General features: G+C 44.6%; 1 long non-coding RNA gene across 1 annotated transcript in view; it reads left to right on the forward strand.

Annotated features, from left to right (window-relative positions):
• LOC143805606 (uncharacterized) overlaps positions 1 to 27,738 on the forward strand; it is a 78,571-nt gene that overhangs the window by 29,074 nt on the left and 21,759 nt on the right. The window lies entirely within an intron of this gene.

Genomic DNA, 27,738 nt, shown 5'->3' on the forward strand with positions numbered 1-27,738 from the left:
ACATCTATGATGCAACTTAAAGTAGTCTGTGTCTGTGTCCTATATTGGCACCATTAAATAGTTACTGCCAAATTACTATGTCAGAAACTCAGTAGATGAGCCCACCCCTGTACCTAAGTATGCCACCTTTTTTTTTTGTTTTGGTTGTTTTGCGAGACATTAACATCTATTTATATTTTGGGAGTACTGGGACAGACACTCCTTGCACTACTCCTCCACTCACCACCAAGCTGCCTGTGTATCCATGTAACCGCTGTAAAACTGCCATGAGCCTATTGTTTGTTATTTTAGGCCTTTGATAGCCTGTCTGCGGTCCCTACTTTAAATACTCCTCCACTCACCACCAAGCTGCCTGTGTATCCATGTAACCGCTGTAAAACTGCCATGAGCCTATTGTTTGTTATTTTAGGCCTTTGATAGCCTGTCTGCGGTCCCTACTTTAAATACTCCTCCACTGACCAGACCACTGCTGCCCGTGTACCCCTGGAACCAATTATAAAGTGCCTACAGCCAGCCCATTTTCTTATGTTAGGCCTTTGAAGCCTGTCTGCGGTCCCTACTTTAAATACTCCTCCACTCACCACCACCAAGCTGCCTGCCCGTGTATCCATGTAACCGCTGTGAAACTGCCATGAGCCTATTGTTTGTTATTTTAGGCCTTTGATAGCCTGTCTGCGGTCCCTACTTTAAATACTCCTCCACTCACCACCAAGCTGCCTGTGTATCCATGTAACCGCTGTAAAACTGCCATGAGCCTATTGTTTGTTATTTTAGGCCTTTGATAGCCTGTCTGCGGTCCCTACTTTAAATACTCCTCCACTGACCACCAAGCTGCCTGCCCGTGTATCCATGTAACCGCTGTGAAACTGCCATGAGCCTATTGTTTGTTATGTTAGGCCTTTGATAGCCTGTCTGCGGTCCCTACTTTAAATACTCCTCCACTGACCAGACCACTGCTGCCCGTGTACCCCTGGAACCAATTATAAAGTGCCTACAGCCAGCCCATTTTCTTATGTTAGGCCTTTGAAGCCTGTCTGCGGTCCCTACTTTAAATACTCCTCCACTGACCAGACCACTGCTGCCCGTGTACCCCTGGAACCAATTATAAAGTGCCTACAGCTAGCCCATTTTCTTATGTTAGGCCTTTGAAGCCTGTCTGCGGTCCCTACTTTAAATACTCCTCCACTGACCAGACCACTGCTGCCCGTGTACCCCTGGAACCAATTATAAAGTGCCTACAGCCAGCCCATTTTCTTATGTTAGGCCTTTGAAGCCTGTCTGCGGTCCCTACTTTAAATACTCCTCCACTCACCACCACCAAGCTGCCTGCCCGTGTATCCATGTAACCGCTGTGAAACTGCCATGAGCCTATTGTTTGTTATTTTAGGCCTTTGATAGCCTGTCTGCGGCCCCTACTTGCAATACTCCTCCACTGACCACAATGCTGCCTGGAGTGCCTGCCTGTGTATCCATGTAACCGATGTAAAACTGCCATGACTGCCTACTGTTTGTTATTTTAGGCCTTTGATAGCCTGTCTGCAGCCCCTACTTGCAATACTCCTCCACTGACCACACCAATGCTGCCCGTGTACCCCTGGAACCTATTTAAAAGTTCATAGAGCCTAGTTATATATTTTATTTACTATTAATAAGGCCATGATGGACTACGCTGTACCACGCTACAAGCTAACCAGTCGACACTTCTTTTGCGAGAAAAGCCATCCCAACCCTCCACCAGCATGTAGAAGACCGCATTGTCCATGCACTCTGGCAATCTGTGAGTACAAAGGTGCACCTGACAACAGACGCATGGACCTGTAGGCATGGCCACGGAAGATTACGTGTCCATTACGGCGCAATGGGTTAATGTGGTGGATGCATGGTCCACAGGGGACAGCCTACTAAGTCTGTCTGCAGTCCCTAATTCAAATTGTCCTCCACTGTCTAAATCGGAACTTCCACCTTCTGGCTTTCGGCCTATAGTATCAGAAATTAAACTGCATTTGGCCTTCAACTTTGGTTAGGGCCTACTAACGGCTTCTGCCCCTCCCTGGTGTTGTCCTCAACTAAATAAAGCTGAGCTTCAACCTTCCGGCTCTCATTATGTGGTTTTAAAAAAAAAAATGGTGGTTAGGGCCTACTAACGGCTTCTGCCCCTCCCTGGTGTTGTCCTCAACTAAATAAAGCTGAGCTTCAACCTTCCGGCTCTCATTAAGTGGTTTTAAAAAAAAAATGGTGGTTAGGGCCTACTAACGGCTTCTGCCCCTCCCTGGTGTTGTCCTCAACTAAATAAAGCTGAGCTTCAACCTTCCGGCTCTCATTAAGTGGTTTTAAAACAAAAATGGTGGTTAGGGCCTACTAACGGCTTCTGCCCCTCCCTGGTGTTGTCCTCAACTAAATAAAGCTGAGCTTCAACCTTCCGGCTCTCATTAAGTGGTTTTAAAACAAAAATGGTGGTTAGGGCCTACTAACGGCTTCTGCCCCTCCCTGGTGTTGTCCTCAACTAAATAAAGCTGAGCTTCAACCTTCCGGCTCTCATTAAGTGGTTTTAAAACAAAAATGGTGGTTAGGGCCTACTAACGGCTTCTGCCCCTCCCTGGTGTTGTCCTCAACTAAATAAAGCTGAGCTTCAACCTTCCGGCTCTCATTATGTGGTTTTAAAAAAAAAAATGGTGGTTAGGGCCTACTAACGGCTTCTGCCCCTCCCTGGTGTTGTCCTCAACTAAATAAAGCTGAGCTTCAACCTTCCGGCTCTCATTAAGTGGTTTTAAAACAAAAATGGTGGTTAGGGCCTACTAACGGCTTCTGCCCCTCCCTGGTGTTGTCCTCAACTAAATAAAGCTGAGCTTCAACCTTCCGGCTCTCATTATGTGGTTTTAAAAAAAAAAATGGTGGTTAGGGCCTACTAACGGCTTCTGCCCCTCCCTGGTGTTGTCCTCAACTAAATAAAGCTGAGCTTCAACCTTCCGGCTCTCATTAAGTGGTTTTAAAACAAAAATGGTGGTTAGGGCCTACTAACGGCTTCTGCCCCTCCCTGGTGTTGTCCTCAACTAAATAAAGCTGAGCTTCAACCTTCCGGCTCTCATTAAGTGGTTTTAAAACAAAAATGGTGGTTAGGGCCTACTAACGGCTTCTGCCCCTCCCTGGTGTTGTCCTCAACTAAATAAAGCTGAGCTTCAACCTTCCGGCTCTCATTATGTGGTTTTAAAAAAAAAAATGGTGGTTAGGGCCTACTAACGGCTTCTGCCCCTCCCTGGTGTTGTCCTCAACTAAATAAAGCTGAGCTTCAACCTTCCGGCTCTCATTATGTGGTTTTAAAAAAAAAAATGGTGGTTAGGGCCTACTAACGGCTTCTGCCCCTCCCTGGTGTTGTCCTCAACTAAATAAAGCTGAGCTTCAACCTTCCGGCTCTCATTAAGTGGTTTTAAAACAAAAATGGTGGTTAGGGCCTACTAACGGCTTCTGCCCCTCCCTGGTGTTGTCCTCAACTAAATAAAGCTGAGCTTCAACCTTCCGGCTCTCATTATGTGGTTTTAAAAAAAAAAATGGTGGTTAGGGCCTACTAACGGCTTCTGCCCCTCCCTGGTGTTGTCCTCAACTAAATAAAGCTGAGCTTCAACCTTCCGGCTCTCATTATGTGGTTTTAAAAAAAAAAATGGTGGTTAGGGCCTACTAACGGCTTCTGCCCCTCCCTGGTGTTGTCCTCAACTAAATAAAGCTGAGCTTCAACCTTCCGGCTCTCATTAAGTGGTTTTAAAACAAAAATGGTGGTTAGGGCCTACTAACGGCTTCTGCCCCTCCCTGGTGTTGTCCTCAACTAAATAAAGCTGAGCTTCAACCTTCCGGCTCTCATTAAGTGGTTTTAAAACAAAAATGGTGGTTAGGGCCTACTAACGGCTTCTGCCCCTCCCTGGTGTTGTCCTCAACTAAATAAAGCTGAGCTTCAACCTTCCGGCTCTCATTAAGTGGTTTTAAAACAAAAATGGTGGTTAGGGCCTACTAACGGCTTCTGCCCCTCCCTGGTGTTGTCCTCAACTAAATAAAGCTGAGCTTCAACCTTCCGGCTCTCATTATGTGGTTTTAAAAAAAAAAATGGTGGTTAGGGCCTACTAACGGCTTCTGCCCCTCCCTGGTGTTGTCCTCAACTAAATAAAGCTGAGCTTCAACCTTCCGGCTCTCATTAAGTGGTTTTAAAACAAAAATGGTGGTTAGGGCCTACTAACGGCTTCTGCCCCTCCCTGGTGTTGTCCTCAACTAAATAAAGCTGAGCTTCAACCTTCCGGCTCTCATTATGTGGTTTTAAAAAAAAAATGGTGGTTAGGGCCTACTAACGGCTTCTGCCCCTCCCTGGTGTTGTCCTCAACTAAATAAAGCTGAGCTTCAACCTTCCGGCTCTCATTAAGTGGTTTTAAAACAAAAATGGTGGTTAGGGCCTACTAACGGCTTCTGCCCCTCCCTGGTGTTGTCCTCAACTAAATAAAGCTGAGCTTCAACCTTCCGGCTCTCATTATGTGGTTTTAAAAAAAAAAATGGTGGTTAGGGCCTACTAACGGCTTCTGCCCCTCCCTGGTGTTGTCCTCAACTAAATAAAGCTGAGCTTCAACCTTCCGGCTCTCATTAAGTGGTTTTAAAACAAAAATGGTGGTTAGGGCCTACTAACGGCTTCTGCCCCTCCCTGGTGTTGTCCTCAACTAAATAAAGCTGAGCTTCAACCTTCCGGCTCTCATTAAGTGGTTTTAAAACAAAAATGGTGGTTAGGGCCTACTAACGGCTTCTGCCCCTCCCTGGTGTTGTCCTCAACTAAATAAAGCTGAGCTTCAACCTTCCGGCTCTCATTAAGTGGTTTTAAAACAAAAATGGTGGTTAGGGCCTACTAACGGCTTCTGCCCCTCCCTGGTGTTGTCCTCAACTAAATAAAGCTGAGCTTCAACCTTCCGGCTCTCATTATGTGGTTTTAAAAAAAAAAATGGTGGTTAGGGCCTACTAACGGCTTCTGCCCCTCCCTGGTGTTGTCCTCAACTAAATAAAGCTGAGCTTCAACCTTCCGGCTCTCATTAAGTGGTTTTAAAACAAAAATGGTGGTTAGGGCCTACTAACGGCTTCTGCCCCTCCCTGGTGTTGTCCTCAACTAAATAAAGCTGAGCTTCAACCTTCCGGCTCTCATTAAGTGGTTTTAAAACAAAAATGGTGGTTAGGGCCTACTAACGGCTTCTGCCCCTCCCTGGTGTTGCCCTCAACTAAATAAAGCTGAGCTTCAACCTTCTGCTCCAAATTACCATTTTAAAAAATGCAATAGGCTTTTCCGGCCTACTAAAGGTGTCTGCCACTCCCTGGTGTTGTCCTCAACTGAACAAAGCTGAGCTTCCACATTCTGGCTTTCGCCCTATACTATCAGATATTAAACTGCATTTGGCCTACTAGTGTGGTTAGGCCCTTGAAACAGTGTCTGCTGCTCTTGGGTTTGCTACTCCACTGAACAAAGCAATGCCGCCTGTTTAGTCCTGTTACCAATTTTGAACTGCATGTAGCCTACTTTATTCTTTGGCCCTATATCTGTTTCCTCCTCATCCTGCCCATTGCCCAGCCACTGCTAAATGAGTCTGCTGGTACATTGACCTAGACCACTACATTCCCCTTGTACTCTACACAGCCAGAATCTGTCCCTGCTGAAAGTAAGGTTCCCCTTCCCGCATGTTATACCACCTTACACAGGGACAAAGAGGAAGGTGCAGATGAAAGTGCAGGTTCCTTCATCAGGTGGGGGGGCATACTCGTTGGCGACGTCACTGGCACAGGGCCCCTCAGAGTACGCAAAAGTGTCGCTGCTGGTGGGAGGCGCCCCCGCCATGCAAACACACCGCCGTACTTTGAGGGGCCCTGTGCCAGTGGCAATGCGAACGAGTGGGCCCCCCCCCTGCTTGCTCAGGATCACAGCACTTGCAACTTTTAAATACTTACCTTTCCCTGCAACACCGCCGTGACGTAGTCCGCATTTCCTGGGCCCACGAAAAACTTGAGCCGGCCCTACTCCCCCCACAACTTTTGCCAAATGACCCCCAATTCCCTATGCCCAACTATTATTATAAAGTTAATTAAGATTGACAAGCTTCAGAAACAAGAATGGATGTTTTTGGCATTAAAATGGGCACTGTAGGTGTTTTCCTGGCCTCCACTCACTGCCGACTATGCTTCCCCATTGACTTGCATTGGGTTTCGTGTTTCGGTCGATCCCCGACTTTTAGCGATAATCGGCCGACTGCACTCGACTCGACTCTGGACAAAATCGGGTTTCCCAAAACCCTACTCGATCTTAAAAAAATGAAAGTCGCTCAACCCTACTCTCCAGTATATAAATCCTCTAATTCCCTCTGCATTCAGTTATATCCTGTAGTATGTCACTCCTCTTAACCCTCTTCAAACAGCTCCACCCTGCAGTACATCAATCCTCATGGTCCATCTATATTAAGCTCTATCCTGCAGTACATCATTCCTCTCAGTCCTTCTGTACACTGCACCCTCCTGCAGTACATGAATTCACTCAGCCTCTCTCTGTATAGTGTCATCCTGAAGTATGTCCCTTCTCTTAACTAGGGATGGGCGAACCCGAAAGGTAAATTTCAGGGTCTGTACTGAACACCTACTGTTTGGGCACGGACCCCGAACATGTACTTCTCAGTGAAGTACGTGTTACTGCTTGGGTTTGGCACAGAGAACATTGGGTGTTTCCTACACTGTCATCTCAACGACAGCACAAGAAACACCGGTGCCTCTGATCAACAGTAAGATTATTACTGCCGGTCAGAGAGCTGCATGAGCCAGCAGTTGTGACTGGCAGTAAAAAGTTTACTGCCAGTCACAGAGACATCAGCTGATGAGAGAGTACCACTCCCATCAGCCTATGCCTGTGAGAGAAATCCTGCAAGATAACAGCGAGAGCAGATGGCAGCTGATGGGTGCATTCATCAGCCAGTGCCTGCACTATAAATATATATATATATTTTTTAAATGGCGTTGGTTCCCCTCTGTCTTTATCGTGGCTGGTTATTAAGATTACAGGGGTCCCCACACTATTTTAAAAAATTATTTAAATAAATAATTTAAAAAAATGGTCTGGAGTGCACCGCAACCTAAAAATAACAGCCCACAGCCACCCCAGAAAAAGTGCATCCCATCAGCTACTACCTCCTCTTCCTGTTATCAGCAGCAGTAGTTGTAGGCTGATGGGAGTAGTACTCTCATCAGCCGACGCCTGTGACCAGAGTTAAAATTTTACCTCCGGTCACAGCTGCTCGCTTACACTGTCATCTGACTGTATGGGAACCCTGGCTCTCTGACCCCTAGTAATAATCTTACCACCGATCAGAGACAGTGTTTACCAATGCTGTCATGCAGATGACAGTGTGGCACCAATAGATGATCAGGCTCCCCATTCATCTGAATGGGATCCTGGATCGGGTACTGTTCTGAACTCCAACTGAAAATCTTTTTTAACTGTTTGGCCGAACCTGCCAGACCCGAACATCCAGGAGTTTGCCCATAACTACTCTTAACCTCTCTGTATACAACTCACACTCTGCAATATATTGCTCCTCTCAGCCACTTTATGTACAGCTCCATCCTAGGGTTGAGCGACTTTTATTTTTATAGGATCGGGTCGGGTTTCACGAAACCCGACTTTCTCAAAAGTCGGGTCGAGTGAAATCGGCCGATCCTATAAAAAAGTCGGGGTTGGGGTCGGCCGAAACACGAAACCCAATGCTGTGCAATGGGATACTATGGTTCCCAGGGTCTGAAGGAGAGGAAACTCTCCTTCAGGCCCTGGGATCCATATTAATGTGTAAAAAAAAGAATCAAAATAAAAAATATTGATATACTCACCCTCGGACGCGCCCTGGTACTAACCGGCAGCCTTCCTTCCTAAGAATGAGCGCGTGAATGACCTGCGGTGACGTCGTGGCTTGTGATTGGCTGTGTGAGCGGTCACACGACCAATCACAAGCCGCGACGTCATCTAAGGTCCTTCACGCGCTCATTCTTAGGAAGAAAGGCTGCCAGAAAGAAGCAGGGCGCGTCCGAGGGTGAGTATATTCCTATTAGGTATATACTCACCCTCGGACGCGCCCTGCTTCTTTCTGGCAACCTTCCTTCCTAAGAATGAGCGCGTGAAGGACCTTAGATGATGTGGCGGCTTGTGATTGGTCACGTGACCGCCCATGTGACCGCTCACGCGACCAATCACAAGCCGTGACGTCACCGCAGGTCATTCACGCGCTCATTCTTAGGAAGGAAGGCTGCCGGTTAGTACCAGGGCGCGTCTGAGGGTGAGTATATCAATATTTTTTATTTTGATTCTTTATTTTACACTTAAATATGGATTCCGATACCGATTCCCGATATCGCAAACATATCGGAACTCGGTTTCGCTCAACCCTACTCCATCCTATCATAATTTCCCTTTTTCAGACCCCTATACACAACCTCATACTACCATACATCACTTATCTTGGCCCCTATACATAATTACATTCTGCAGTGCATTGCTCTTTTAGCCCCCTATACACAGGCTTTTTCTGATTTACTTTCCTCCTTTTTGGTGAAATCAAATCTGCACTGCAATAGAAGCTCCTGCCAAGTGTAATGATATCTTGCCATCACACCACATGACATACCCTGCTTTACTCTGGCCTACAACAGACTGCAGGTTAAAAGCAACAGCTCACTGGGCTGGTGCAAGTGGCAGAGCAGGGAGCCAAAAGCTCTCTTTTCTGTCACAGACAGTAACAGTATCTGTTAACAGAGGATGCAAATAGCATTACAAGTAATGAGAGTCCAATGAGGCCCACTGTCAGACCAGCTGATCTGGCATTTGTCAGAATTCCAGATGGCCACTCCAGCTCTGATTACTACTAAGCAAGGCAAGGACATGGTGTTTTGCGTCTAATCCTCAACCAGGTCCCCTAAGCATCCTATTTAGCATATTTAATTTAACTTCAATATCTGCAGAATGGAGGTAACAACCAGCACTCTAAAGATGCAATTTTTGGTGACAGACTATATCCTCTACAAGATTTTGTGCTTGTGTGCTTAGTTTATACTGTGAGTTTGAACTGAAACAATTATAAAAAATTGTGCATAGACCACCATGTCCCCTCTTTCAGTGTTTCAGCTGCTGGTGTCCTTGTACAGTAACAGTGTATCAACCACAGACATCTCTATTTTGGTGTATCAACTACTGATAACTAGAGTTGAGCGACTTACTTTTTTTGGATCGAGTCGGGTTTCGTGAAACCCGACTTTGTCAAAAGTCGGGTCGAGTGAAATCGGCCAAATATTGTGAAAAGTCGGAGGTCGACTGAAACACGAAACCCAATGCAAGTCAATGGGGAATCAAAGTCGGCAGTGAGTGGAGGACAGGAAAACACCTACAGTGCCCATTTTAATGCCAAACACATCAATTCTTATTACTTAAGCTTGTCAATCTTAATTTACTTTATAATAATAGTTAGGCATTGAAAACTGGGGGTCATTTGGCTAAAGTTGTGGGGGGTAGGGCTGGCTCAAGATTTTCGTAGGCCCAGGAAACGCAGAATACGTCACGGTGGTGGAGCAGAGAGAGGTCAGTATTTCAACTTTGCAAGTGCTGTGATCCTGAGCAAGCAGGGGGGCCCACTTGTTGGCACTGGCACAGGGCCCCTCATAGTACGGCGGTGTGTTTGATGGCGGGTGGCGCCTCCCACTGGCAGAGACACTTTTGCGTACTATGAGAGGCCCTGTGCCAGTGATGTCGCCAACGAGTATGCCCCCCCACCTGATGAAGGAACCTGCACTTTCATCTGCACCTTCCTCTTTGTCCCCGTGTAAGGTGGTATAGTATTCGGGAAGGGAAACCTGACTTTCAGCAGGGTCAGATTCTGGCTGTGTAGAGTGCAAGGGGAATGTAGTGGTCTGAGTCAATGTACCAGCAGACTCATCTAGCAGTGGCTGGGAAATAGGCAGGATGAAGAGGAAATACAGATATAGGCCCAAATAATAAAGTAGGCTAAATGCAGTTCAAATGTGGTAACAGGACTAAACAGGCGGCATTGCTTTGTTCAGTGGAGGAAAACTGTAATGAGTACCAGACACAGTTAGTAGGCCCAAATAATAAAGTAGGCTAAATGCAGTTCAAATGTGGTAACAGGACTAAACAGGCGGCATTGCTTTGTTCAGTGGAGGAAAATTGGAATGAGTGGCAGACACAGTTAGTAGGCCCAAATAATAAAGTAGGCTAAATGCAGTTCAAACGTGGTAACAGGACTAAACTGGCGCATTGCTTTGCTCAGTGGAGGAAAACTGTAATGAGTGGCAGACACAGTAGGCCCAAATAATAAAGTAGGCTAAATGCATTACAAATGTGGTAACAGGACTAAACAGGCGGCATTGCTTTGTTCGGTGGAGGAAAACTGTAATGAGTGGCAGACACAGTTAGTAGGCCCAAATAATAAAGTAGGCTAAATGCAGTCCAAATGTGGTAACAGGACTAAACAGGCGGCATTGCTTTGTTCAGTGGAGGAAAACTGCAATGAGTGGCAGACACAGTTAGTAGGCCCAAATAATAAAGTAGGCTAAATGCAGTTCAAACGTGGTAACAGGACTAAACTGGCGCATTGCTTTGTTCAGTGGAGGAAAAATGTAATGAGTTGCAGATACAGTAGGCCCAAATAATAAAGTAGGCTAAATGCAGTTCAAATGTGGTAACAGGACTAAACAGGCGGCATTGCTTTGTTCGGTGGAGGAAAACTGTAATGAGTGGCAGACACAGTTAGTAGGCCCAAATAATAAAGTAGGCTAAATGCATTACAAATGTGGTAACAGGACTAAACAGGCGGCATTGCTTTGTTTGGTGGAGGAAAACTGTAATGAGTGGCAGACACAGTTAGTAGGCCCAAATAATAAAGTAGGCTAAATGCATTACAAATGTGGTAACAGGACTAAACAGGCGGCATTGCTTTGTTCGGTGGAGGAAAACTGTAATGAGTGGCAGACACAGTTAGTAGGCCCAAATAATAAAGTAGGCTAAATGCAGTCCAAATGTGGTAACAGGACTAAACAGGCGGCATTGCTTTGTCCAGTGGAGGAAAACTGCAATGAGTGGCAGACACAGTTAGTAGGCCCAAATAATAAAGTAGGCTAAATGCAGTTCAAATGTGGTAACAGGGCTAAATGTCTGCCAAAAAATTGTTCATAAATAAACAGGTGGCATAGCTAGGTACAGGGGTGGGCTCCTCAGCTGAGTAGCAGACAGTGGTAGAAGGTGCAAAGTATTAACTAGTCTAAATGGAGGCCAGGGCCCCTGTATATTTTAACTATCATCTATCATTTCAACAAATTTGTATTGACAGTGCCATTGAAGGATTTAACAGCACAGACTACACAGTGGTGGAGCAGGGAGAGGTAAGTATTGCAACTGGTAGAGCACTGTTCAAACTGGGGGGGAACACTCTCGTGGGCGGTGGTACTGGCACAGGGCCCCTCATATTACGATGGTGTGTCTGACGTTGGTTGTGCACCACCACCGTCAGAGACACTTCATTGTACTATGAGGGACCTTGTGCCAGTGCCGTCGCCCAAGAGTGGGCCCACCCACCTGTCATCTACACTAAGTGCAAAGAAAAGGGCGGCGGGACATAGTAGAAAACACATACAAACATAAATATGGTACAAAAGCACGGAAGCAAGGGAAACTGAACAGGAGATAACTAGAGGCATACATTTAGTACATCAGTGTTAAAATGCGTATACAGAGGGACACCAACCCGATATCACGCATCTATGCGTAGCATAGCCATAGAGTATAATAGTATATAATTATACAAATAAACAAGTATCGCCTGGGCAGTAAATACATATTGTGGAAGATGGAACCATATCGTACAGGTTAGACATAATTAGATATAAAAGCCCAGCAGATGTATAAGTTATACAGCACAACACCCCAGCAGATTATAAAGCAAACTATGCTAAAATGGCATAAATAGCAGCAGTCCATCAATTTCAAGCTTCATAGTCTTCCTGGAATCCAGATGAAAAGCACCGAACTAATTGTACCAATGTGAAAAACCTAAACAACAAAAAGAGAAAGTTAAAAACAAAAATAAAAAACACATGATGCGGATAGACAAGCCCTACGCAGCAGTGCGGCGACTAAAGAAAAGGTGCATAACTAATGTTTTCGTTTAGGCCCAATGGATGTACGATTTCAAGAGACCATATCCATCGCGTCTCCAATTGGCCCAAAGGTTTGAAGAGACTGCCACCACGGATATTGACATTGAGCATGTCAATACCACATATTCGAAATAATGAACTATCACTCTGATGGAAAGACCTGAAATGCCTCGGGATTGTTATAAGGAGAGATACATAATCCTGAGTGGCGGTCGCCTCAATCCCCAGGACATGCTCCCTAACCCTCACTTTTAATTGCCTGGTTGTCATCCCAATGTATATAAGCCCACATGGGCATGTGGCAAAATAAATAACATATCTGGAGGTGTACGTAATGCTCCACCTGATAGTGTAATTCCTTGTGCCACTTGAGTTAGTAAATGTGTCGCATCTGTCCACATTTGGGCAGGCGACACAACGGCCACATGGGGTACAGCCTACTAAAGGTGGGATATTGTCCAAGAAAGTCCTTGGTCCTTGACCCATATAGTGACTATTTGTAAGGTGGCCTCTAAGATTTCTTGCCCGTCTAAAGGTTAATAATGGTATTTTGGGGAGAAATTTACAGATAATGGGGTCAGTCTGTAAAATAGGTCAGGCCCTAGTGAGAGCGAGTCTAACTTGATCTGCCTGTGGATGATAGGTGGTAATAAATCTAAGTTGGTAATTTCCAGTTTTTGTTCCACTTTCCTGGGGTTTGTACAGAAGACGATTACGAGTCGAATATTTAGCCCTATGATAGGCTTTTTTGATAATACGCCTGCTGTACCCCCGTTCGACAAAACATGCCGATAGTTCAACGGCCCGCTTTTCAAAGTCAACATCCGTTGAGCATATCCTCCAAAGACGGAGGAACTGGCCAACGGGTATAGAGGAGATCATATGACGTGGATGACAAGACGAGGCATGCAAAACCATATTCGTGGATGTCGCTTTACGGTAAATGTCCGTATGGACATTTCCCGTATCATCCTTGGCAACCAAAACATCCAAAAAATTAATCCTGAACCTATCCCACTCACAGGTAAGGCGAATATTGAGATCATTGCTGTTGAGATGACCAATGAGCTGCTCCAGGTCAACGGCCTCACCCTGCCAGACAAAAAGGATGTCATCGATGTACCATATCCAAAAGGGGATACGGTCCATCGATGACAACCTGTCCGACAGGAAGAGGTCCCTCTCCCACAGCCCCAGGAACAGGTTAGCATAGGCAGGCGTGAAGGCCACACCCATGGCTGTCCCCTGCAGCTGCAGGTAGAAGGACCCCTTAAACACAAAAAAATTGTGCGTGAGGGTGAACTCTAGTAGTCTCAACAGAAGTCCCCTAAGGCCACTTGATAGTGTGGACATATCAAGAAAAAATTTAACTGCGGAAATACCGTCTTTATGTTTAATGCTGGTGTAGAGGGACTCAACATCTGCTGAGACCAGTAGAGATTCACCCCCAAAGTTGAGGCTATCGACCCTATGGAGCAGCTCGCCAATATCCTTGAGGTATGAGGGAAGAGCAGTGACCAGAGGCTGAAGGTGGAAATCTATCCAAGAGTTGACATGCTCAGGGTAGTTTCCCCTCCCTGATATAATAGGTCGACCGGGTGGCGACTCCAGGTCCTTATGTATCTTAGGGAGGAGGTAAAAAGTAGCTATTGTGGGATCGTTTATAAGAAGCGCAGAGGCTAGATCCTTGGTAATGATACATGTATGCCTCTAGTTATCTCCTGTTCAGTTTCCCTTGCTTCCGTGCTTTTGTACCATATTTATGTTTGTATGTATTTTCTACTATGTCCCGCTGCCCTTTTCTTTGCCCTTAGTGTAGATGGCCTCTTCTAACTTTTTGATTGTTGCGAGTGCGCCGCTCTGTCTTTGCTCCATCGCATCCTCAGCGGCCGTGCACGTACTTCCGGTTCACGTGGGGCCCCACGTGTTTCCAGTCGTCGGCTGCCCGGCGTGCTTGGATGGGAGGGAGTGGGATGGCGCCGGGCCATGCCACATTGGCGGTGGGTGTGTATATATACTACATCTTGCCCATATCCCGTTATACGCCCCCTGAGGAAGGTAACCAAACGAAACACGCGTCGGGGTAGATCGGGGTCCCTGAGATTACCTACCATCGGTCTGAGGTGATGTGTATGCTATTGCTGTTTTTCATGTGTCTCCTGCATATATCTATAGCCATTTTGGGGTTCAATATGTGATTATCTGTTAGGAGGGACGAGCTGGTTTACTTACCTATGGGTCATTACATCTGCTGCTATCTAATGCATATTGCACTTTATAAGGTCACCTATATGATTTCACTGTAGGGACTGCCGTACCTTGGGCTTTAAACATGTTGCTGATGATGTCCTGTGTCATCTTTTAGCCCCTCTTGGCACTGCTTATCTGGCTATGTTATTTTATTTTTGTGTTTATTTAATAAAATCTTGTTTGTTTTGGATTCTATGACTTCTTGTTGTCCTCTTTTTAGTATATTTTGTTATGTAGTTATCCGTCCATGCTTGGGTGTTGTGGACATATGCTCTGTATTATATGACCATGTATCTATATATTGATATGGTCTCTATAGTGTGACTACTACTGTCCATCACCAACAATGCTCATTGGAATTTTGCTTTATATTAACTTTACTGTGTTATGCACAGGTATTCGTTCTGATGTTATGGACTACAGAGCCAAAGAAAGAGCATGGCTCAATCAATTGGACCAGACCTTTGGTACCGGTGGGGCTAATGTACAGCAGTGTGGCGACATGAGATTTGATGACAAATTGGATATGATGAAAGATCTTCTAGTTAAACGCTCTAGGTTATGGTGGAATCCCACCTTTCTAGAGAAATACTTGACTAGTAAGATGATCCCAAGGGGATTGTGTGTTCGTGTCATCCCATCATTTCCTATTACTGATGATACATTTATTCAAAAATGGGAAGAGGCTAGCAATGTGTGCTCCTTCACTTTGATGCAACTCCTGATTGACATCAATACTATGAAAATTAATGAATTGGACAAAAGTATTGATGATATACAAATTTCTGTTAAGACTGATTGTCCAAAAGAAAAATTGCAACAATTTGACCTAGATTTGGAAAAATTGTTAGATACCCTGGCAAAAAAGATCCAAGATAACCAGCTATCTAAACATAACAGGGATCTTAAGGACTATCAGACAAACATTGTATACCTTTGGAGGAAAGCCAGCCTATTACGGGTTACTTCCAATACTTTTTTATCCTGGATGAGTGGACAATCTGATATATCTGTTTCCTCGGGATCTACACGTTTGAGAGACCATGCCTATCATCCCTATAGGAGACGGTATAAACATCAGGTGGAATCCGAGAGTAAAAATAATCGGGTAATTAATTTGAGTCACTATACATTCTCCTCCGCTGATCTGTCTCTCCTTGGAAAGGGTCTTTCTTTCTCACCCACTCCGGAGTATGATAGGTTTACCACAGTGAAGGACTTGAATCTTTTCACTAGATCATTGCTGTTGAGACGCCATTTCTATGATACTGAGAGTCATGTGCTTTTTCCCACAGAGGAAGAACAGGCCACGTTAAGAATACTGGAGGAGTTGGCGGTGGAACATGTCCACGAGGGGGGTAAGATTCCTCCCTCTATTCGCTCTCGGTCTACTAAGTTTCCCCCCCTGTCCACATGTTCGTCTATCGATCTTTTCGTCCGGGTGGTGACCCAGGACCTGTGTCAAATTCCGAGATTCTCGCGGTCAGACAACTTGTCTAGAATCGAGCGTGAGCGAATTGCTTTTTTAAAAAACCTCCCTGATGTAATATTAAAACCTGCTGATAAGGGAGGGAATGTTGTTGTCTGGCCGGTGGGAATGTATGAAAAGGAGGCATTTCGTCAATTAAACAATTCTACCTGCTATAAAAAATTGACGTATAATCCATCAAGTGCCTATTCTGGCCAATTAGTATCTATCATCAAAGAGGCTTTAGCAGGTGATATCATTACCAAGGATCTAGCCTCTGCGCTTCTTATAAACGATCCCACAATAGCTACTTTTTACCTCCTCCCTAAGATACATAAGGACCTGGAGTCGCCACCCGGTTGACCTATTGTATCAGGGAGGGGAAACTACCCTGAGCATGTCAACTCTTGGATAGAATTCCACCTTCAGCCTCTGGTCACTGCTCTTCCCTCATACCTCAAGGATATTGGCGAGCTGCTCCGTAGGGTCGATGGCCTCAACTTTGGGGGTGAATCTCTACTGGTCTCAGCAGATGTTGAGTCCCTCTACACCAGCATTAAACATAAAGACGGTATTTCCGCAGTTAAATTTTTTCTTGATATGTCCAGACTATCAAGTGGCCTTAGGGGACTTCTGCTGAGACTACTAGAGTTCACCCTCACGCACAATTATTTTGTGTTTAAGGGGTCCTTCTACCTGCAGCTCCAGGGGACAGCCATGGGTGTGGCCTTTATGCCTGCCTATGCTAACCTGATACTGAGGCTGTGGGAGAGGGACCTCTTCCTGTCGGACAGGTTGTCATCGATGGACTGTATCCCCTTTTGGATACGGTACATCGATGACATCCTTTTTGTCTGGCAGGGTGAGTCCGTTGACCTGGAGCAGCTCATCGGTCATCTCAACAGCAATGATCTCAATATTCGCCTTACCTGTGAGTGGGATAGGTTCAGGATTAATTTTTTGGATGTTTTGGTTGCCAAGGATGATACGGGAAATGTCCATACGGACATTTACCGTAAAGCAACATCCATGAATATGGTTTTGCATGCCTCGTCTTGTCATCCGCGTCATATGATCTCCTCTATACCTGTTGGCCAGTTCCTCCGTCTTCGGAGGATATGCTCAACGGATGTTGACTTTGAAAAGCGGGCCGTTGAACTATCGGCATGTTTTGTCGAACGGGGGTACAGCGGGCGTATTATCAAAAAAGCCTATCATAGGGCTAAATATTCGACTTGTAATCGTCTTCTGTACAAACCCCAGGAAAGTGGAACAAAAACTGGAAATTACCAACTTAGATTTATTACCACCTATCATCCACAGGCAGATCAAGTTAGACTCACTCTCACTAGGGCCTTGCGTATTTTACAGACTGACCCCATTATCTGTAAATTTCTCCCCAAAAGACCATTATTAACATTTAGACGGGCAAGAAATCTTAGAGACCACCTTACAAACAGTCACTATGTGGGTCAAGGACCAAGGACTTTCTTGGACGATATCCCAACTTTAGTAGGCTGTACCCCATGTGGCCGTTGTGTCGCCTGCCCAAATGTGGACAGATGCGACACATTTACTAACTCAAGTGGCACAAGGAATTACACTATCAGGTGGTGCACCTCCAGATATGTTATTTATTTTGCCACGTGCCCATGTGGGCTTATATACATTGGGATGACAACCAGGCAATTAAAAGGGAGGGTTAGGGAGCATGTCCTGGGGATTGAGGCGGCCGCCACTCAGGATGATGTATCTCTCCTTAAAACAATCCCGAGGCATTTCAGGTCTTTCCATCAGAGTGATAGTTCATTATTTCGAGTACGCGGTATTGACATGCTCAATGTCAATATCCGTGGTGGCAGTCTCTTCAAACGTTTGGGCCAATTGGAGACGCGATGGATATGGTCTCTTGAAACCGTACATCCATTGGGCCTACACGAAAACATTAGTTATGCACCTTTTCTTTAGTCGCCGCACTGCTGTGTAGGGCTTGTCTATCCGCATCATGTGTGTTTTTTATTTTTGTTTTTAACTTTCTCTTTTTGTTGTTTAGGTTTTTCACATCAGTACAATTAGTTCGGTGCTTTTCATCTGGATTCCAGGAAGACTATGAAGCTTGAAATTGATGGACTGCTGCTATTTATGCCATTTCAGCATAGTTTGCTTTAAAATCTGCTAGGGTGTTGTGCTGTATAACTTATACATCTGCTGGGCTTTTATATCTAATTATGTCTAACTTGTACGGTATGGTTCCATCTTCCACAATATGTATTTACTGCCCAGGCGATACTTATTTATTTGTATAATTATATACTATTATACTCTATGGCTATGCTAGGCATAGGTGCGTGATATCGGGTTGGTGTCCCTCTGTATTCGCATTTTAACACTGATATACTAAATGTATGCCTCTAGTTATCTCCTGTTCAGTTTCCCTTGCTTCCGTGCTTTTGTACCATATTTATGTTTGTATGTGTTTTCTACTATGTCCCGCCGCCCTTTTCTTTGCCCTTAGTGTAGATGGCCTCTTCTAACTTTTTGATTGTTGTGCGTGCGCCACTCTGTCTTTGCTCCATCGCGTCCTCAGCGGCCATGCACGTACCTCCGGTTCACGTGGGGCGCCACGTGTTTCCGGTCGTCGGCTGCCTGGCGCACTTGGATGGGAGGGAGCGAGACGGCGCGGGGCCGTGCCACATTGGCGGTGGGTGTGCATATATACTACCTCTTGCCCATATCTGTTTATGCGCCCCCAGAGGAAGGTAACCAACCAAAACGCGCGTCGGGGTGGATCGGGGTCTGTTATGGTCTGGTGATTAAGGAGCGACATGCGACTAGCTCTAAGCAGGTGGTAACTATACTGACTGCAGTTCCTAATCTTAACACAGACACTAGCAGTAGTCGTGGGATGTTCCTGTCACTCCCTGGACACCTCCTCACAGCCGGAGAACTAGCTACCCCTAAAGGTAGAAACAGGAAAGCTATCTTGCCTCATAGAAAATCCCCAAAGGATAGGACAGCTCCCCACAAATAATGACTGTGAGAGGAGAAGGAAATGACATAGGTAGTATGAAACAAGATTTAGCAAAGGAGGCCACTACTAGCTAGACAAAATTAGTACAGAAAGGTGTGGAGGGCAAACTCTGCTGCCCAGAGCTTCCAGCTTAGCTAAATAGATCCATACTGATAAGCTGGACAAATGAGCAAAACATAGAAAATGCCAAACAACAAAGTCCACAACAAGTGAACTGCAAAAAGACAAGCAAGGACTTAGCTTTGCTGAAATGGTCAGAGTGGCAGGGAAATCCTCAGAGAGCCATGACTCCAAGCTCAACAATTGACAACTGGCATTGAATTAGGGATAAAGCCAGACTAATATAGCCGAGCCAGAAAGACGATCAGTGAGAACAGTTGCTGATACTAAATCCAAGAAGCAGCCATACCACTCAAAACCACAGGAGGGAGCCCAAGAGCAGAACTCACAAAAATGCTACTTAAACCACCGGAGGGAGCCCAAGAGCGGAACTCACAACAGTACCCTCCCCTTGAGGAGGGGTCACCGAACCCTCACCAGAGCCCCCAGGCCGATCAGGACGAGCCAAATGGAAAGCACGAACCAAATCGGCGGCATGGACATCGGAGGCAACCACCCAAGAATTATCCTCCTGGCCATAACCCTTCCACTTGACAAGATACTGAAGCATCCGCCTCGAAAAACGAGAATCCAAAATTTTCTCAACCACATATTCCAACTCCCCCTCAACCAACACTGGGGCAGGAGGATCAACAGATGGAACAACGGGTACCACATATCTCCGCAACAAAGATCTATGGAAAACATTGTGGATGGCAAAAGAGGCTGGAAGGGCCAAACGAAAAGACACTGGATTGATAATCTCAGAAATCTTATAAGGACCAATAAACCGAGGCTTGAACTTAGGGGAAGAAACCTTCATAGGAACATGATGAGAGGATAACCAGACCAAATTCCCCACGCGAAGCCGAGGACCAACACACCGACGGCGGTTAGCAAAACGCTGAGCCTTTTCCTGGGACAATGTCAAATTGTCTACCACATGAGTCCAAATCTGCTGCAACCTGTCCATCACAGAATCCACACCAGTACAATCAGAAGGCTCAACCTGCCCTGAAGAAAAACGAGGATGGAAACCAAAATTACAAAAGAAAGGCGAAACCAAAGTAGCCGAACTGGCTCGATTATTAAGGGCCAACGGCAAGAAAGCCACCCAATCATCCTGATCAGCAGACACAAAGCATCTCAAATAGGTTTCCAAGGTTTGATTACTTCGCTCAGTTTGGCCATTTGTCTGAGGATGGAACGCCGAAGAAAAAGACAAATTAATGCCCATCTTAGCACAAAAGGCCCGCCAAAACCTGGAAACAAACTGGGAACCTCTGTCAGACACAATATTCTCTGGAATGCCATGCAAATGAACCACATGCTGAAAAAATAATGGAACCAAATCAGAGGAGGAAGGCAATTTAGGCAAAGGTACCAAATGGACCATTTTAGAGAACCGGTCACAAACCACCCAGATAACAGACATCCTCTGGGACACAGGAAGATCCGAAATAAAATCCATGGAAATATGCATCCAAGGCCTCTCTGGGACAGGCAAAGGCAAAAGCAACCCACTAGCGCGGGAACAGCAAGGCTTAGCCCGGGCACAAGCCCCACAGGACTGCACAAAAGAACGCACATCCCGCGACAAGGAAGGCCACCAAAAGGACCTAGCAACCAAATCTCTGGTACCAAAAATCCCAGGGTGACCGGCCAACACAGAACAATGGACCTCAGAAATTACCTTACTTGTCCATCTATCAGGAACAAACAGCTTCCCCACAGGATAGTGGTCAGGTTTATCAGCCTGAAATTCCTGAAGCGCCCGCCGCAAATCAGGGGAGATGGCAGACAGAATCACCCCTTCCCTAAGAATGCCAACCGGCTCAAGGACTCCAGGAGAATCAGGCAAAAAAACTCCTAGAGAGGGCATCCGCCTTAACATTCTTAGATCCTGGAAGATATGAGACCACAAAATCAAAATGGGAGAAAAACAGGGACCACCGAGCCTGTCTAGGGTTCAGCCGCTTGGCCGACTCGAGGTAAATCAGATTCTTATGATCGGTCAAGACCACAATGCAGTGCTTGGCTCCCTCAAGTCAATGTCGCCATTCCTCAAATGCCCACTTCATAGCCAACAACTCCCGATTGCCGACATCATAATTGCGTTCCGCAGGCGAAAACTTTCGGGAAAAGAAGGCACATGGCTTCATCAAGGAACCATCAGAATTCCTCTGTGACAAAACGGCCCCTGCCCCAATCTCAGAAGCGTCAACCTCAACCTGAAAAGGAAGAGAAACATCCGGCTGATGCAAGACAGGGGCAGAAGTAAATCGGCGTTTAAGCTCCTGAAAGGCCTCAACAGCCTCAGAGGACCAATTAGTCACATCAGCGCCTTTCTTCATCAAATCGGTCAGGGGTTTAACCACACTAGAGAAGTTGGCAATAAAACGGCGATAAAAATTAGCAAAGCCCAAAAATTTCTGAAGGCTCTTCACAGATGTGGGTTGAATCCAGTCATGAATGGCTTGGACCTTACCAGGATCCAATTCTATAGACGAAGGAGAAAAAATAAACCCCAAAAAAGAGACCTTCTGAACTCCAAATAGGCACTTAGACCCCTTCACAAATAGAGCATTATCACGAAGGATCTGGAATACCATCCTGACCTGCTTCACATGAGACTCCCAATCATTGGAAAAAATCAAAATATCATCCAAATACACAATCAAGAATTTGTCAAGATAATTGCGGAAAATATCATGCATAAAGGACTGAAATACAGAAGGAGCAATAGAAAGCCCGAAAGGCATCACCAGGTATTCAAAATGGCCTTCGGGCGTATTAAATGCAGTTTTCCATTTGTCACCCTGTTTAATACGAACAAGATTATATGCCCCTCGAAGGTAAATCTTAGTAAACCAACTAGCCCCCTTAATCCGAGCAAACAAATCAGAGAGCAAAGGTAAAGGGTATTGGAATTTGACCGTGATCTTATTAAGAAGACGATAATCAATACAGGGTCTCAAGGAGCCATCCTTCTTGGCAACAAAAAAGAATCCCGCTTCCAATGGTGACGAAGATGGCCGAATATGCCCCTTCTCTAAAGACTCCTTTACATAGCTCCGCATGGCTGCATGTTCTGGCACAGACAGATTGAAAAGTCGGCCCTTAGGGAACTTACAGCCAGGAATCAAGTCAATAGCACAATCACAGTCCCTATGTGGAGGAAGGGAACTGGACTTGGGCTCATCAAATACATCCTGGAAATCTGACAAAAATTCAGGAACATCAGAAGAGGGGGAAGAGGAAATTGACATTAAAGGAACGTCACTATGTACCCCTTGACAACCCCAACTAGTCACAGACATTGATTTCCAATCCAGCACTGGATTGTGTACTTGTAACCATGGAAAACCCAGTACAACAACATCATGTAAATTATGCAACACCAGAAAACGACAATCTTCCTGATGTGCTGGAGCCATGCACAAAGTCAGCTGAGTCCAATACTGAGGTTTATTCTTGGCCAACGGTGTAGCATCAATACCCCTTAAGGGTATGGGACTCTGCAAAGGCTGCAAAGAAAAACCACAGCGCCTAGCGAATTCTAAGTCCATTAAGTTCAGAGCAGCGCCCGAATCCACAAATGCCATGACAGAAAAAGATGACAATGAGCAAATCAGGGTCACAGACAGGAGAAACTTAGGCTGCACAGTACTAATGGTAACAGATCTAGCGACCCTCTTAATACGCTTAGGGCAATCAGAAATAGCATGAGCAGAATCCCCACAGTAAAAACACAGCCCATTCTGACGTCTGTATCCCCTCTGTTCCGCTCTAGTCAAAATCCTATCACATTGCGTAGGCTCAGGACTCTGCTCAGAGGACGCTGCCATATGGTGCACCACTTTGCGTTCGCACAGGCGCCGATCAATCTGAATGGCCAGAGACATAGACTCGCTCAAACCAACAGGCGTGGGGAACCCCACCATAACATCCTTGAGGGCTTCAGAAAGACCCTTTCTGAAAATTGCTGCCAGAGCATCCTCATTCCATTTAGTGAGCACAGACCATTTTCTAAATTTCTGGCAGTATAATTCTGCCGCTTCCTGACCCTGACACAGGGCCAACAGTGTTTTCTCAGCATGCTCTACAGAGTTAAGTTCGTCATACAATAATCCGAGCGATTGAAAAAATGCATCTACATTAAGCAATGCCGGATCCCCTGACTCAAGAGAGAATGCCCAGTCCTGAGGGTCACCACGCAGCAGAGAAATAACTATTTTTACTTGCTGAATGGGGTCACCAGAGGAACGGGGTTTCAGAGCAAAAAACAATTTGCAGTTATTTTTAAAGTTCAAAAACTTAGTTCTATCCCTGTAAAACAAATCCGGAGTAGGAATTCTAGGCTCTAAGGCCAGAGTCTGAACAACATAATCTTGAATACTCTGTACTCTTGCAGCAAGCTGATCCACACGAGAAAACTCCTGAACATCCATGCCCGCATCCAAATCCTGAATCACCCAGAGATTAAGAGGAAGGAAAAAGACAAAACGTACTAAAGAAAAAAAAAATGGGTCAGAACTCTTTTTCTTTTCCTTCTTTTGAGATGCATTCAGCTCATTTTTGGCCAGTTGTACTGCTATGGTCTGGTGATTAAGGAGCGACATGCGACTAGCTCTGAGCAGGTGGTAACTATACCGACCGCAGTTCCTAATCTTAACACAGACACTAGCAGTAGCCGTGGGATGTTCCTGTCACTCCCTGGACACCTCGTCACAGCTGGAGAACTAGCTACCCCTAAAGGTAGAAACAGGAAAGCTATCTTGCCTCAGAGAAAATCCCCAAAGGATAGGACAGCCCCCCACAAATAATGACTGTGAGAGAAGGAAATGACATACGTAGTATGAAACAAGATTTAGCAAAGGAGGCCACTACTAGCTAGACAGAATTAGTACAGAACAGAAAACTGTGCGGTCAGTAATAAAAACTAGAAAAAGTCAACCGCAGAGAAATGCAAAAATCTCCACACCTGACTAAAGGTGTGGAGGGCAAACTCTGCTGCCCAGAGCTTCCAGCTTTGCTAAATAGATCCATACTGATAAGCTGGACAAATGAGCAAAACATAGAAAATGCCAAACAACAAAGTCCACAACAAGTGAACTGCAAAAAGACAAGCAAGGACTTAGCTTTGCTGAAATGGTCAGAGTGGCAGGGAAATCCTCAGAGAGCCATGACTCCAAGCTCAACAATTGACAACTGGCATTGAATTAGGGATAAAGCCAGACTAATATAGCCGAGCCAGAAAGACGATCAGTGAGAACAGCTTCTGATGCTAAATCCAAGAAGCAGCCATACCACTCAAAACCACAGAAGGGAGCCCAAGAGCAGAACTCACAAAAATGCTACTTATAACCACCGGAGGGAGCCCAAGAGCGGAACTCACATCAGGGGTCCCTGAGATTACCTACCATCGGTCTGAAGTGATGTGTATGCTATTGCTGTTTTTCATGTGTCTCCTGCATATATCTATAGCCACTTTGGGGTTCAATATGTGATTATCTGTTAGGAGGGACGAGCTGGTTTACTTACCTACGGGTCATTACATCTGCTGCTATCTAATGCATATTGCACTTTATAAGGTCACCTATATGATTTCACTGTAGGGACTGCCATACCTTGGGCTTTAAACATGTTGTTGATGACGTCCTGTGTCATCTTTTAGCCCCTCTTGGCACTGCTTGTCTGGTTATGTTATTTTATTTTTGTGTTTATTTAATAAAATCTTGTTTGTTTTAGATTCTATGACTGCTTGTTGTCCTCTTTTTAGTATAAGATCGGCAGAAGTAAGATGGTGGTTGGCGTGCATGCCCCTTTATAGCCCCTGTGACGCTGCAGAAAGCAAGCCAATCACTGTCATGCCCTTCTCTAAGATGGTGGGGACCGAGACCTATGTTATCACGCTGCCCACACTCTGCGTATTCCTTCATTGGCTGAAAAATGGCACTGAAAGCATCACAAGAAACGCGACTTTTGAGCGCAGATCGCCGACCTCATGGCCGATCCCACACTAGGATCGGGTCGGGTTTCATGAAACCCGACTTTGCAGAAAGTCGGCGATTTTTTTATTTGTCCTATCCATTTCGCTCCACCCTACTGATAACCAGATAACAATGTCTCAGCCAACTCTACCCCCAATCCAATGTATAAGATGAAGACAACTACATATTATACCCATTGATACAAGGCAATTTTATGTTTTTTACTTTTTTTCTATACTTCTTTCAAGAGCAATAATTGTTTTATTTCTGCATTAATATAACCATCAGATGGGCTTGTTTTTTCAGAATGATTTGTCATTTTGAATTACACAATTCATTTTTCCAATCAATGGAAAGCACTAGAAACCTGGAATTGTGGAATTGTACAAGTTTTTTGTGTTTTTTTTTTACGATCATTTTGACATAAAAATAACCAGGTATATCTTTCTGCAGTTTATGCTTATAATAGTGGCAATGTCAAGCTGGAATATTTTTTTTTAATCTAAATGGCGAAAAAATAATCAGAAATTAGTGGATAAAAATTTCCTTGTGTCACCATGTTCCAAGGCCTGGAATGCTTTCATTTTTCATATTTCAGCCACAGATGTCCTCACATCAGTGTATCAGTTGTATATGTTTTCATACCAGTGTATCAGTTCCAGATATACCCCACGTCTGTGTTGCATCACCAGATGTCCCTATAACAGCTGTCAGTCCATACATTAAACATTTAAGCACAACATATAATTTTATATACAGTTTTACTTTTAGGTGCATTTTTTGTGTGACCAATCTATTCATTTAATTTAATGTTGTTTTTATAAATAAGTTTCTAATAGTGCACAAATGTTTTTAATTGGTGCCTATAACTTTCATCCCATAAAAGATGTAAATATTTATTCTAGCAGCATAATTTAGTTAAGGGTTTGAGGAAAGCTTCATGGATCAGTTGAAATGTTGTTTTTGTAAACACAGGCGAATGAGTTTAGCTTTTTGCTTTAACAGTTGGATTGTGTAGAGTATCTGCTCATATTCCATGAATCCTTGTATTTGATTTTGAAATATTTAGACACAAATGTATATTTATCTTAATTTACATTTTATACTTTTATAATCGCTAATCATTTATCTAAGCAGAGGGAGTTTTTTAATTTTCAAATTAAATGTCTAAGCTGCCAAAATGTTAAATCATTCCGCTTGGATGCAGATTGCAAACAGTAAGATAACATTTTGTCACATGTAGCATTATGCAGATTTAGAATAATTTGGTTTTGGCAATTTGTCAGAATAATAAAGCAAGGTGTTAAATTTATTGATGGATCTGGTGCACCTGTTTTGAATGTCACATCTCCCAAAAAATGGAATGTTGTGAGACCATAATTTATTTTCCCACTCAGGTGTAAAAATAATGATAAAATGTAATTGTCAGAAATACCGTAATTAAACATCTGCAGTTATGACAAACAATATACAAACTACTTCAACAATCTCTTATACTTCACAACTTCCAAGTTTTTTGATATATGTATGTATTAGTGATGAGCGAACGTGCTTGCCACTACTCGGTAATCGCCCGAGTATCACTATGCTCGGTGTACTCGGCGAGCACCGAGTATTTCTGGGATTATTCGGCGGGAGCTTGGGTCTCCTTTTAATTTTGTCACTTTTTAGAGTGCCAATCAGCATGCAGGGATTGTCTGCCATGCACTGTAATGCCGCAGCCATCTTTGTTGTGGTATTACAGTGATTGGTTGGCAGCACAGTGTCATCAGGTCTATAAGCGACCTGGTGCCCCCTTGCTCGACGCATTCTGCTCCGGACTCAGCTAGTGTAGGGAGAGCTGCTGCTGAGATAGGGTCAGATTTTTACATCTATTAGTTAGCAGATCTAATACTGTTCAATACACAAATCCTGATAAACCAACAGTCCTTTTTAAGGCTAATTCGGGGGTACATAGATTGCAGCGCTAGGTAGGCAGGGGACTCTATGTGCACATATCCTCATCAGTGCAAGGCCTGCAGGCACTGTATGTGAGTATATAGATCTCACTGCATACCTCAAAAAGCTCCATTCCTGTCTGCTGCTGCGTATTTTATATATACGTAGCTGCAAGTATCCGTGGCAATTTTTTTTTTTTGCAGCTTATACCTGCTAATTTTATTGGAATTAGTAAACCAAAAATAAGATGGACTCCACAAGCTAAAAATTACAATTTTATTGAAAAACCATAAAAACAGTACATACAAATAAAGTATATTAATAAAGACAAGATAATAATGAATAAAAGAAAAGCGACACTAGTGCCGCATACATATATATCCTGCTAAAGTATGTGAGATCCAATTATCTTGGATACAAATATCCTAGCAACAATAGCGTGACAGTTCACATATAAGAAGCAGGTACAGGGGGACAATAGGTGTGCACATGAGTCATACAGGACAATAAAGTGCCTCTTGCATATAATGAAGGTAAATCCTAGTTTCAATATGTAAATATAGTAAGGAAAATTCCAAGCACAGTGTACTTACAAATGAAGAGATATATATGCACACGTAGAGTCACCCTGCAGCAGTATGCGGAAGAGGGGAGCCCCGACGCGCGTTTCGCGAATATTGCTTCCTCGGGGGGCGCTAGTGTTATGATGGAAATGAAGCTCTTTATATACAAATGAAATGAATGCTCGGTGT

The sequence above is a fragment of the Ranitomeya variabilis genome, chromosome 2 (assembly GCF_051348905.1).
Source record: "Ranitomeya variabilis isolate aRanVar5 chromosome 2, aRanVar5.hap1, whole genome shotgun sequence".
Lineage (NCBI taxonomy): Eukaryota > Metazoa > Chordata > Amphibia > Anura > Dendrobatidae > Ranitomeya > Ranitomeya variabilis.